Raw genomic sequence first — 14104 nt, 5'->3', positions numbered from 1 at the left:
CAAATCCTACCCGAGTCAGCGCAGTGTTTCCTTCCTCCGGCTTCTCATGCTCCTCTGCACACCCAGCCTGGACCGGGTTATATCCGGATCAATGCTCCCTGCAGACAGAAACACCCGGATCAGTGCTCCCTGCACATTATAGTAACCGGATCAGTGCCCTGCACTGTGCACAGTGTAACACCCGGATCAGTGCTCCCTGCACATTATAGTAACCGGATTAGTACTCCCTGCACAGCGCTACAGTTGGATCTCTGCTCCCTTTACACAGTAAGACCCGGATCAGTGCCACTTGCAGAAACTCCTACCGGCGCCGGACTCGCAGTGTACGACCCTCTCATTCCCTGAGAAAGTGCACGGGGTCTGCACGCATCCAACGCTCCTCTTAAGGCACCACAGGTCGTCTCTACCTTAGCAGAATCCGAAAAGAAGCGAAAGTTGCACGTCATAAAGAAAAAGGTTCACGTCACAAAGAGACAGAACGTTTCACGTCACAAAGAAAGAGAACATTTCACATCATAAAGAATCAGAAAGATTCCCGGACCTCCGCGCAAGGAGCAAAGACACAGCCCAGCCCGACTCAGCCCACAGCCATAGAGTCACAGAGAATGCGAATCTATCTAGCACTGAGCTGCTGCCCTCTGGTGTCTCTCCTACACACTGCACAACTAGCACAGCACCAACACAAACACAGTGCACAACCAGCACAGCACCAACACTTACAGTATGCAACTAGCACAGCACCAACACACACAAACACAGTGCACAACCAGCACTGCACCAACACACACAAACACAGTGCACAACCAGCACAGCACCAACACTTACAGTATGCAACTAGCACAGCACCAACACACACAAACACAGTGCACAACCAGCACTGCACCAACACACACAAACACAGTGCACAACCAGCACAGCACCAACACTTACAGTATGCAACTAGCACAGCACCAACACACACAAACACAGTGTGCAACCCGCACAGCACCAACACACACAAACACAGTGCACAACCAGCACTGCACCAACACTTACAGTATGCAACTAGCACAGCACCAACACACACACACGGTGCACAACCATCACTGCACCAACACAAACAGAGTGCACAACCAGCACAGCACCAACACTTACAGTATGCAACTAGCACAGCACCAACACACACAAACACAGTGCACAACCAGCACAGCACCAACACACACAAACACAGTGCACAACCAGCACAGCACCAACACTTACAGTATGCAACTAGCACAGCACCAACACACACAAACACAGTGTGCAACCCGCACAGCACCAACACACACAAACACAGTGCACAACCAGCACTGCACCAACACTTACAGTATGCAACAAGCACAGCACCAACACACAAAAACACAGTGCACAACCAGCACAGCACCAATACACACAAACACAGTGCTCAACCAGCACAGCACCAACACTTACAGTATGCAACTAGCACAGCACCAACACACACAAACACAGTGCACAACCAGCACAGCACCAATACACACACGGTGCACAACCAGCACAGCACCAACACTTACAGTATGCAACTAGCACAGCACCAACACACACAAACACAGTGCTCAACCAGCACAGCACCAACACACACACGGTGCACAACGAGCACAGCACCAACACACACAAACACAGTGCTCAACCAGCACTGCACCAACACACACACAGTGCACAACGAGCACAGCACCAACACACACAAACACAGTGCTCAACCAGCACAGCACCAACACAAACACAGTGCTCAACCAGCACAACACCAACACACACAAACACAGTGCTCAACCAGCACAGCACCAACACACACACGGTGCACAACGAGCACAGCACCAACACACACAAACACAGTGCTCAACCAGCACAACACCAACACACACAAACACAGTGCTCAACCAGCACAGCACCAACACACACACGGTGCACAACCAGCACAGCACCAACACTTACAGTATGCAACAAGTGTTAGCTTCGTGGACCCTTGGGCCGGTCAGGACAGGAGATGGAGCGCTGTGAAGGGTCACAGCAAGCGTCCCGACCGGGAGGCGGCTTGACGGACTTGGGGACGGCTGGACAATGGACCAAGGTGGAGCCCTATGCACCAAGGGCTCGGCAGCGGGATGAGAAGTGGACGGCGTTGGGCCCGGTAACTTGAAGATCTTCACCCTGGAGACCGGTACACCTCTGAGAGGAGCTCGTAGGGGCCCGGCCGCTGGGTCTTTTGGAGATTCGCCCTGGAAGCCGGAGCCCCCCCAGGAGGCGCCCGTAGGGGCCCGGCCGCTGGGACTTAGGAGAATCTTCGGGGCCAGCGGACAAGGGAACCAAAGAGCCACGAAGGTCCGAGGCAGGGTCCAGGAGTCAAGCTAAGTCGTGAGCCAAGGGAGAGGCAAGAGGCGGAGTCGTATAACGGAGCCGGGTCGGTGCCAGAAGCCAGAGGAGTAGCCAGAACCAGGGGAGAGGCGAAGTGCGGAGGCAAGGACGGAAACAGGTCAAAGCCAGGGATCAGACGACGATGCCATAGCCAGTGGAGAAGACGGAGGAAGAGTCAGGAAGCAAGCCGGGTCGGAGGAGAGGATCAAATCAGGAACGCAGCAACTAGACGTCAGGGAGCCCTGAGGAACCTCGTTGCAAGGCAAGGAAAGGTTCCAGCTGCAGGGCTTAAATAGCCCTGCAGCGTCTGACGTCATCTGCAGGGATTTAGAGTTCTCCCGCGCTGGCCCCTTTAAATCTGGAGGCCTAGCGCGCGCGGCTAGGGGGCGGGGCCAGCCGCGGGAGGACGCCGGCTGCTCCTCCGGAGCGGGAGCGCGGCATCAGAGGCCTGTGCAGGCCCAACGGAGGTGGAGGCAGACCGGGCTCGGTGTGGGGGTGAGTGGCTGTCCCGGGGCCGACCCGGGATCGCAACAACAAGCACAGCACCAACACAGCACCAACACAGTGCTCAACCAGCACAGCACCAACACACGGTGCACAACCAGCACTGCACCAACACACACAAACACAGTGCTCAACCAGCACAGCACCAACACTTACAGTATGCAACTAGCACGGCACCAACACACACAAACACAGTGCTCAACCAGCACAGCACCAACACACACGGTGCACAGCACCAACACACACAAACACAGTGCTCAACCAGCACAACACCAACACACACACGGTGCACAGCCAGCACAGCACCAACACTTACAGTATGCAACTAGCACAGCACCAGCACACACACGGTGCACAACCAGCCCAGCACCAACACACACAAGCACAGTGCTCAACCAGCACAGCACCAACACACACAAACACAGTGCTCAACCAGCACAGCACCAACACACACACGGTGCACAACCAGCACAGCACCAACACACATAAACACAGTGCTCAACCAGCACAACACCAACACACACACGGTGCACAACCAGCACAGCACCAACACTTACAGTATGCAACAAGCACAGCACCAACACACAAAAACACAGTGCACAACCAGCACAGCACCAACACATACAGTATGCAACAAGCACAGCACCAAAACATACAGTATGCAACAAGCACAGCACCAACACTTACAGTATGCAACAAGCACAGCACCAACACATACAGTATGCAACAAGCACAGCACCAACACTTACAGTATGCAACAAGCACAGCACCAACACACAAACACAGTGCGCAACCAGCACAGCACCAACACTTACAGTATGCAACTAGCACAGCACCAACACACACAAACACAGTGCGCAACCCACACAGCACCAACACTTACAATATGCAACAAGCACAGCACCAACACACAAAAACACAGTGCACGACCAGCTAAGCACCAACACACAAGCACAGTGTGCAACCAGCACAGCACCAACACTTACAGTATGCAACTAGCACAGCACTAACACACACAAACACAGTGCACAACCAGCACAGCACCAACACTTACAGTATGCAACTAGCACAGCACCAACACACACACACGGTGCACAACCATCACTGCACCAACACAAGCACAGTGCACAACCAGCACAGCACCAACACTTACAGTATGCAACAAGCACAGCACCAACACACAAAACCACAGTGCACAACTACCACAGCACCAACACATACAGTATGCAACAAGCACAGCACCAACACACACAAACACCGTGCGCAACCAGCACAGCACCAACACATACAGTATGCAACAAGCACAGCACCAACTCACACAAACACAGTGCGCAACCAGCACAGCACCAACACATACAGTATGCAACAAGCACAGCACCAACACACACAAGCACAGTGCGCAACCAGCACAGCACCAACACATACAGTATACAACAATCACAGCACCAACACACAAGCACAGTGCGCAACCAGCACAGCACCAACACTTACAGTATGCAACAAGCACAGCACCAACACACACAAACACAGTGCTCAACCAGCACAGCACCAACACACACACAGTGCACAACGAGCACAGCACCAACACACACAAGCACAGTGTGCAACCAGCACAGCACCAACATTTACAGTATGCAATTAGCACAGCACCAACACACACAAACACAGTGTGCAACCCGCACAGCACCAACACACACAAACACAGTGCACAACCAGCACAGCACCAACACTTACAGTATGCAACTAGCACAGCACCAACACACACAAACACAGTGCGCAACCCGCACAGCACCAACACATACAAACACAGTGCACAATCAGCACAGCACCAACACTTACAGTATGCAACTAGCACAGCACCAACACACACAAAGACAGTGTGCAACCCGCACAGCACCAACACACACAAACACAGTGCACAACCAGTACAGCACCAAGACTTACAGTATGCAACAAGCATAGCACCAACACACAAAAACACAGTGCACAACCAGCACAGCACAAACACATACAGTATGCAACTAGCACAGCACCAATGCACACAAACACAGTGCACAACCAGCACAGCACCAACACTTACAGTATGCAACTACCACAGCACCAACACACACAAACACAGTGTGCAACCCGCACAGCACCAACACACACAAACACAGTGCGCAACCCACACAGCACCAACACTTACAATATGCAACAAGCACAGCACCAACACACAAAAACACAGTGCACGACCAGCTAAGCACCAACACACAAGCACAGTGTGCAACCAGCACAGCACCAACACTTACAGTATGCAACTAGCACAGCACTAACACACACAAACACAGTGCACAACCAGCACAGCACCAACATTTACAGTATGCAACTAGCACAGCACCAACACACGCACACGGTGCACAACCATCACTGCACCAACACAAACAGAGTGCACAACCAGCACAGCACCAACACTTACAGTATGCAACTAGCACAGCACCAACACACACAAACACAGTGCACAACCAGCACTGCACCAACACTTACATTATGCAACTAGCACAGCACCAACACACACAAACACAGTGCACAACCAGCACTGCACCAACACTTACAGTATGCAACTAGCACAGCACCAACACATACATCACACCCTATTTTGAAGTTGCTATGGCAAGACCTTCAGGGGCGTCCCTGTGATTGATGACATCATTGGATATGGGTTCTTAAGCACCGCCTTTCCCATTGCTAACTGACTTGGCAACGGGTTCCATTGCTACGTTACTAGCTCCTGTCTCCTTGGACCTGTTGTGGCTGTCTCGGACCCTTCTTGGACTCTGGACCCTGGCTCATGTACCCGCTCCCTCGGGAACCTGTGTGCACTCTCTCCGGAGACTTGGTCTCCTGGCTTCCCCCGCTCCTCGGGCTAGCCCTGCGCCTTCCAAGAACTCTACCCACCAGCTTCCCACTCCTCGGGATTGCCACTGAGACGCCCTCGCCACTTGGAAGACTTAACTCTTTGCTTCCCCGCTCCTCGGGGCAATGCCTTCGTTCCACTCCAGAGATTGTCTGTGCTTCCCCGCTCCTCGGGGCAGTGCCTACGTTCCACACCAGAGATTGTCTGTGCTTCCCCGCTCCTCGGGGCAGTGCCTACGTTCCACTCCAGAGATTGTCTGTGCTTCCCCGCTCCTCAGGGCAGTGCTTACGTTCCACTCCAGAGATTGTCTGTGCTTCCCACCTCCTCGGAGCAGTGCCTACGTTCCACTCCAGAGATTGTCTGTGCTTCCCCGCTCCTCAGGGCAGTGCCTACGTTCCACTCCAGAGATTGTCTGTGCTTCCCCGCTCCTCGGGGCAGTGCTTATGTTCTACTCCAGAGATTGTCTGTGCTTCCTCGCTCCTCGGGGCAGTGCTTATGTTCTACTCCAGAGATTGTCTGTGCTTCCTCGCTCCTCGGGGCAGTGCTTATGTTCTACTCCAGAGATTGTCTGTGCTTCCCCGCTCCTCGGGGCAGTGCTTATGTTCTACTCCAGAGATTGTCTGTGCTTCCCCGCTCCTCGGGGCAGTGCCTACGTTCCACTCCAGAGATTGTCTGTGCTTCCCTGCTCCTCAGGGCAGTGCTTACGTTCCACTCCAGAGATTGTCTGTGCTTCCCCGCTCCTCAGGGCAGTGCTTACGTTCCACTCCAGAGATTGTCTGTGCTTCCCCGCTCCTCAGGGCAGTGCTTACGTTCCACTCCAGAGATTGTCTGTGCTTCCCCGCTCCTCGGAGCAGTGCCTACGTTCCACTCCAGAGATTGTCTGTGCTTCCCCGCTCCTCGGGGCAGTGCTTACGTTCCACTCCAGAGATTGTCTGTGCTTCCCCGCTCCTCGGGGCAGTGCCTACGTTCCACTCCAGAGATTGTCTGTGCTTCCCCGCTCCTCAGGAGCAGTGCTTACGTTCCACTCCAGAGATTGTCTGTGCTTCCCCGCTCCTCGGGGCAGTGCCTACGTTCCACTCCAGAGATTGTCTGTGCTTCCCCGCTCCTCAGAGCAGTGCTTACGTTCCACTCCAGAGATTGTCTGTGCTTCCCCGCTCCTCGGGGCAGTGCCTACGTTCCACTCCAGAGATTGTCTGTGCTTCCCCGCTCCTCAGGGCAGTGCCTACGTTCCACTCCAGAGATTGTCTGTGCTTCCCCGCTCCTCGGGGCAGTGCCTACGTTCCACTCCAGAGATTGTCTGTGCTTCCCCGCTCCTCAGGGCAGTGCTTACGTTCCACTCCAGAGATTGTCTGTGCTTCCCCGCTCCTCGGGGCAGTGCCTACGTTCCACTCCAGAGATTGTCTGTACTTCCCCGCTCCTCAGAGCAGTGCTTACGTTCCACTCCAGAGATTGTCTGTGCTTCCCCGCTCCTCGGGGCAGTGCCTACGTTCCACTCCAGAGATTGTCTGTGCTTCCCTGCTCCTCAGAGCAGTGCTTACGTTCTACTCCAGAGATTGTCTGTGCTTCCCCGCTCCTCGGGGCAGTGCTTATGTTCTACTCCAGAGATTGTCTGTGCTTCCCCGCTCCTCGGGGCACTGCCTACGTTCTACTCCAGAGATTGTCTGTGCTTCCCCACTCCTCGGAGCAGTGCCTACGTTCCACTCCAGAGATTGTCTGTGCTTCCTCGCTCCTCGGGGCAATGCCTATGTTCCACTCCAGAGATTGTCTGTGCTTCCCCGCTCCTCGGAGCAGTGCTTACGTTCTACTCCAGAGATTGTCTGTGCTTCCCCGCTCCTCGGGGCAGTGCTTATGTTCTACTCCAGAGATTGTCTGTGCTTCCCCGCTCCTCGGGGCACTGCCTACGTTCTACTCCAGAGATTGTCTGTGCTTCCCCACTCCTCGGAGCAGTGCCTACGTTCCACTCCAGAGATTGTCTGTGCTTCCTCGCTCCTCGGGGCAGTGCCTATGTTCCACTCCAGAGATTGTCTGTGCTTCCCCGCTCCTCGGGGCAGTGCCTACGTTCCACTCCAGAGATTGTCTGTGCTTCCCCGCTCCTCGGGGCACTGCCTACGTTCTACTCCAGAGATTGTCTGTGCTTCCCCGCTCCTCGGGGCAGTGCCTACGTTCCACTCCAGAGATTGTCTGTGCTTCCTCGCTCCTCGGGGCAGTGCTTACGTTCTACTCCAGAGATTGTCTGTGCTTCCCCGCTCCTCGGGGCAGTGCTTATGTTCTACTCCAGAGATTGTCTGTGCTTCCCCGCTCCTCAAGGCACTGCCTACGTTCTACTCCAGAGATTGTCTGTGCTTCCCCGCTCCTCGGAGCAGTGCCCACGTTCCACTCCAGAGATTGTCTGTGCTTCCCCGCTCCTCGGAGCAGTGCCTACGTTCCACTCCAGAGATTGTCTGTGCTTCCTCGCTCCTCGGGGCAGTGCCTACGTTCCACTCCAGAGATTGTCTGTGCTTCCCCGCTCCTCGGGGCAGTGCCTACGTTCCACTCCAGAGATTGTCTGTGCTTCCCCGCTCCTCGGGGCACTGCCTACGTTCCACTCCAGAGATTGTCTGTGCTTCCCCGCTCCTCGGGGCACTGCCTACGTTCCATTCCAGATTGATGACATCATTGGATATGGGTTCTTAAGCACCGCCTTTCCCATTGCTAACTGACTTGGCAACGGGTTCCATTGCTATGTTACTAACTCATGTCTCCTTGGACCTGTTGTGGCTGTCTCGGACCCTTCTTGGACTCTAGACCCTGGCTCATGTACCCGCTCCTCGGGAACCTGTGTGCGCTCTCTCCGGAGACTTGGTCTCCTGGCTTCCCCCGCTCCTCGGGCTAGCCCTGCGCCTTCCAAGAACTCTACCCACCGGCTTCCCACTCCTCGGGATTGCCACTGAGACGCCCTCGCCACTTGGAAGACTTAACTCTTTGCTTCCCCGCTCCTCGGAGCAATGCCTTCGTTCCACTCCAGAGATTGTCTGTGCTTCCCCGCTCCTCAGAGCAGTGCCTTCGTTCCACTCCAGAGATTGTCTGTGCTTCCCCGCTCCTCGGGGCAGTGCCTACGTTCCACTCCAGAGATTGTCTGTGCTTCCCCGCTCCTCGGAGCAGTGCTTACGTTCTACTCCAGAGATTGTCTGTGCTTCCCCGCTCCTCGGGGCAGTGCTTATGTTCTACTCCAGAGATTGTCTGTGCTTCCCCGCTCCTCGGGGCACTGCCTACGTTCTACTCCAGAGATTGTCTGTGCTTCCCCACTCCTCGGAGCAGTGCCTACGTTCCACTCCAGAGATTGTCTGTGCTTCCTCGCTCCTCGGGGCAGTGCCTACGTTCCACTCCAGAGATTGTCTGTGCTTCCCCGCTCCTCGGGGCAGTGCCTACGTTCCACTCCAGAGATTGTCTGTGCTTCCCCGCTCCTCGGGGCACTGCCTACGTTCTACTCCAGAGATTGTCTGTGCTTCCCCGCTCCTCGGGGCAGTGCCTACGTTCCACTCCAGAGATTGTCTGTGCTTCCTCGCTCCTCGGGGCAGTGCTTACGTTCTACTCCAGAGATTGTCTGTGCTTCCCCGCTCCTCGGGGCAGTGCTTATGTTCTACTCCAGAGATTGTCTGTGCTTCCCCGCTCCTCAGGGCACTGCCTACGTTCTACTCCAGAGATTGTCTGTGCTTCCCCGCTCCTCGGAGCAGTGCCCACGTTCCACTCCAGAGATTGTCTGTGCTTCCCCGCTCCTCGGAGCAGTGCCTACGTTCCACTCCAGAGATTGTCTGTGCTTCCTCGCTCCTCGGGGCAGTGCCTACGTTCCACTCCAGAGATTGTCTGTGCTTCCCCGCTCCTCGGGGCAGTGCCTACGTTCCACTCCAGAGATTGTCTGTGCTTCCCCGCTCCTCGGGGCACTGCCTACGTTCCACTCCAGAGATTGTCTGTGCTTCCCCGCTCCTCGGAGCAGTGCCTTCGTTCCACTCCAGAGATTGTCTGTGCTTCCCCGCTCCTCGGGGCAGTGCCTACGTTCCACTCCAGAGATTGTCTGTGCTTCCCCGCTCCTCGGGGCACTGCCTACGTTCTACTCCAGAGACTGTCTGTGCTTCCCCGCTCCTCGGGGCAGTGCCTTCGTTCCACTCCAGAGATTGTCTGTGCTGCCCCGCTCCTCGGGGCAGTGCCTTCGTTCCACTCCAGAGATTGTCTGTGCTTCCCCGCTCCTCGGGGCACTGCCTACGTTCCACTCCAGAGATTGTCTGTGCTTCCCCGCTCCTCGGGGCACTGCCTACGTTCCACTCCAGAGATTGTCTGTGCTTCCCCGCTCCTCGGAGCAATGCCTTCGTTCCACTCCAGAGATTGTCTGTGCTTTCCCGCTCCTCGGGGCAGTGCCTATGTTCCACTCCAGAGATTGTCTGTGCTTCCCCGCTCCTTGGGGCAGTGCTTACGTTCAACGCCGGTGTTAGCCGGTACTTCCTCGCTTCTCAGGGATATCTACATTATCACTTGGAGATCCAATTGGGCTTCCCTGCTCCGCGGGGTAGCCTATGTCATCGCATCAGTACCTCCCTTGCTACTCAGCTCCGCCTCCTGGGGTTGCCTCAGCAGTATACCTCCGGCGCTCCTTGCCTCGTGCTTCCCGCTCCTCGGACCTGCCTAGCACCACCCTCTTGGAGGTCTCCGCCCAGGTACTGCTCTCCAGCCTACCAGCTTCCTGTGGGGGTCCCTCAGTGCTGTGTCTCTCCCCCTGATCCTCAGAACCTTCCCACAGATTCTCTCCCAGAGCTCCTGCTGTACCAGACCTCGCCTCCCGGCAGTGAGGACTTTGGGTGCTCCTCCACACAGGTGGTAACAACTCCCACCTCGGGTCAAGGGCCCACGAAACCCACGAAGCATATCGAAAAGAGTAAATAACTGATTCACGTCTACCCGTTTAAGACCTCTCATGATCTTAAACACCTCTATCATATCCCCCCTCAGTCGTCTCTTCTCCAAGCTGAAAAGTCCTAACCTCTTTAGCCTTTCCTCATAGGGGAGCTGTTCCATCCCCTTTATCATTTTGGTAGCCCTTCTCTGTACCTTCTCCATCACAATTATATCTTTTTTGAGATGCGGCAACCAGAATTGTACACAGTATTCAAGGTGCGGTCTCACCATGGAGCGATACAGATCATTATGACATTTTCCGTTTTATTCACCATTTCCTTCCTAATAATTCCCAATGCAGGGATGAATGAATGACTGAATAAATGAGTGAATATTATATTGAACGTGGCTTATACTTAAGAGACAGGGCAATCTGTAGTGCGTGTTCAGTAATCCAGAGTCTGGAAACTGGAAACTCACAGAGGAAAAACCTTTGCTGGGAAATGTTCGTGCTTGGTATATTGACCCTTCCGTTTGCGCAAACTGTGGAGTTTGGATGTGAATGGATGTTCAGTATGAATGTTGTATAAGATTGTAGATGGGAAGAATCTACTATGGAGTGTTGGTTGGCCTTAAATAAGAGAAAAACGGACCCCAGATCCTTTGCACTGTATCTCTGCTTTTCATGGTTGAGTTTTTAGCTATGAGATACTCATGGGTACTCATTATCTACCTGTGGCACTTGCTCTGTTACCCACTCAGTAAGTATAACCTTCTTCCCTATTGTTGCTGCTTTGGATAGGAACGCCATCATGTCTTCATTAACTATCATGTCCTCCCACAGAGCTCCAAATAGCCATGTATTAGAATTAAGCGGGATAGAGCAGTTCCATAATTTCTCGCAGAATATTTTGATATCCATCCAGAATGATATGGTTTTAAGACATTCCCAAAAACAGTGAATGTAAGATCCTATGTGAGCGTCGCATTTTAAGCAATTGGTGGATGCACATAGTTTGAATTTAAAAGCTAGGGCCGATGAGATATACCCCTTCCATAAAAATTTATATTGAGTCTCCCGTAGGAGTTCGTTAGTGGAGAGGGACCTAACGCCTGCAAAAGTAGTTTTAAATTCCTGGAGGGAAAGATTGAAAGCCGACCATGCTTTCCAAGAAAGGTAAAGTGTAGTAAGAACGTCCCCATCTAGGCCTACCGATAATTCCCTGTAAAATCGTGAAATACTCGGACCTTGCTTGGTGCCTGCCATCATAAGGTTGGTGAGGGATTGATTCTTGAGCCAATGTATATCTTCCTCCCCTAGGGATCCAATGAAATGTCGTAGCTGCAGGAATGCATAAAAGTCTGAGGAGGGAAGCTTATAGTGTTTCTGGAGTTCTTGGAAGCTATGGATAATGCCCGTGTCTTTGTGTGCCATTTGATACAAATATTTCAGTCCCAGCTTCCTCCAGCCGGAGAAAATCGAGGGGCCCTGCCCTGGGATAAATTGGGTGTTGTGTGCGATACTGAGCAGGGGCGTAGTAGTATATTGGAACCCTAACCTCTTGCAGACAAACTTCCAGGTAGTCCGGCATGTCTGAATTAGGAGGTGTGAGCGGAGTTCCCGTGGTAGTACACTTGGTGGAGCATGTATTAGGCCATTAAGGGACGGAACTCCGTACCATTCCCTAAGATATGGGCAGGGGGTAAAAAACGACGTCTCAAATAGCCAGTCCTGGAGAAAGCGAAGATTGCACGACACATTATAACGAAAAAGGTTAGGACAACCCAACCCTCCTTCTGTCTCCGGCAATTGTAAGGTGCGAAGTGATATCCTGGCCTTCTTTCCTCCCCACAGGAAGCTGGATAAAGCCTTGTTAAGCACTTGGAGGTCCCGTATCCTAAGCCATAAAGGGAGCATTTGAATACATCCATTTAGGTAGGAGTACCATTTGATATAAATGGACACGTCCTCTTAGCGATAAGGGTAGTGAAGAGCGTGTCACATCTTCCTGATTTTAGGTTGTACATTGAGTTGATAGATTGTATCCAGATCCGATGGAATAAACACACCCAAGTATTTCAACTGGTCGTTTGCCCATTTTAAAGGGAACGAGGCCTGCCACCTCTGTCGGATTGCATGGCATATGTCCAGAGCCTTTGACTTGTCCCTGTTGATTTTCAGGCCGGCAAATGCCCCAAACTGGGATTGGATGTCTAATAGAATTGGAAGAGAGATGAAGGGTTGCATGAGGAAGACCAGGACATCATCGGCAAATGCTGCCACTTTAAAGCTTTTCCTTCCCCGTTCAAAGCCCGTAATATCTGGGTGCTCACTTATTTTTTGCAGTAACGGGTCGATAGACAAAATATATAAAAGTGGTGACAACGGGCAGCCTTGTCTAACTCCCCTCTGTAGAAGAAATTTTTCGGATTTTTGTCCATTGATCAGAATCCTAGAGGTTGGATGATTATATAGAAGGGCAATATAGTCAATGAAAGACCCTGTGAAGCCATATTTTTGAAGGACCAAGAATAGGTATGCCCAGGAAACCCTATCAAAGGCTTTCTCAGAATCAAAGCCAACTGCCAACGATGGGATGTTGTCTTGTTGTGAAAATTTCATAGCCGATATCAATTTAAGTATGTGACTTGTAGCTCTTCTCCCCTGAACAAAACCAACTTGATGTTCAGATATGAGCGAGGGAAGCAGGAAATTCAGCCGATCTGCAAGCACCTTCGCTAGAATTTTGAGGTCACTATTGAGAAGGGAAATCGGCCTATAGGAGGCCGGGAGGCAGGGATCCTTCCCTTCTTTTGGGAGAACTGTGATGATGGCGCTGTTGAATTCTTCCGGGAATTTTTGTTTAACCAGCCCTTCCTTATAATATTCGGTTAAGGGAATCGCGATGAGATCCTGTAATATTTTGTAAAAATCATACGAAAACCCATCGGGTCCTGGCGCCTTGCATTTGACCACTCCTTTAATTACTCGGAGGACTTCCTAGGTTTGAATGGGTTTGTTGAGAAACTCGAGTTGGGTCCCTGATAGTTTAGGTAGATCAGTATCTGAGAAGAAATCTTGTTCTTGGGTCGGGGATGGAGATAGGTCATCCGTATAGAGGGCTTCATAAAATATTCGGAAAACATCTCCCATTTCGGTTGTACTAGTGACTGTCGTACCAGCCCCCGTTTTCATTTTGTGAATAAAAGCACACTTTCTAGCTCCTCGAACCAGATTCGCCAGTGGGAGGCCAATCTTATTCCCAAATTTAAAGAAATTGTGGTTCGCGGCTTGTAACTCTCTAAAGGACCTGGTATGTAGCACTGTGTTTAAATGTCCCAATGTACTGAAGTAAGCTTTCTTGTTTACTTCCGTCGGGGAAGAGAGCCACTGGGCCTTGGTGTGCTTCAGCTGGGCCTCTAGCTTCAGGATCTCTGCAGCTGTTCTTTTCG

General features: G+C 52.7%; 2 protein-coding genes across 14 annotated transcripts in view; one reads left to right on the top strand and one right to left on the bottom strand.

Annotated features, from left to right (window-relative positions):
- The window catches only part of PARP10 (poly(ADP-ribose) polymerase family member 10), a 102489-nt gene extending 101877 nt beyond the window's left edge, over positions 1-612 (bottom strand). For 6 of the 13 annotated variants that reach the window (XM_029592323.1, XM_029592319.1, XM_029592320.1 and 3 more), the window contains exons 1-2: positions 306-588; positions 11-98 (exon numbers count right to left, since the gene is read on the bottom strand). The gene's annotated coding sequence lies outside the window, so the exon portion shown is untranslated. Of the gene's footprint in view, positions 1-10 lie in introns of all 13 variants that reach the window. The other 7 variants (XM_029592321.1, XM_029592322.1, XM_029592326.1 and 4 more) reach the window with 6 other exon arrangements.
- A 2171-nt stretch (positions 613-2783) lies between these two features.
- The window catches only part of GRINA (glutamate ionotropic receptor NMDA type subunit associated protein 1), a 169874-nt gene continuing 158553 nt past the window's right edge, over positions 2784-14104 (top strand). The window contains exon 1 of the mRNA XM_029592317.1: positions 2784-2883. The gene's annotated coding sequence lies outside the window, so the exon portion shown is untranslated. The remainder of the gene's footprint in view (positions 2884-14104) is intronic.

The sequence above is a fragment of the Rhinatrema bivittatum genome, chromosome 2 (assembly GCF_901001135.1).
Source record: "Rhinatrema bivittatum chromosome 2, aRhiBiv1.1, whole genome shotgun sequence".
NCBI classification, from domain to species: domain Eukaryota; kingdom Metazoa; phylum Chordata; class Amphibia; order Gymnophiona; family Rhinatrematidae; genus Rhinatrema; species Rhinatrema bivittatum.
The sequence above is the reverse complement of the archived record's forward strand: the minus strand, read 5'-3'. Positions and strand labels throughout refer to the sequence as shown.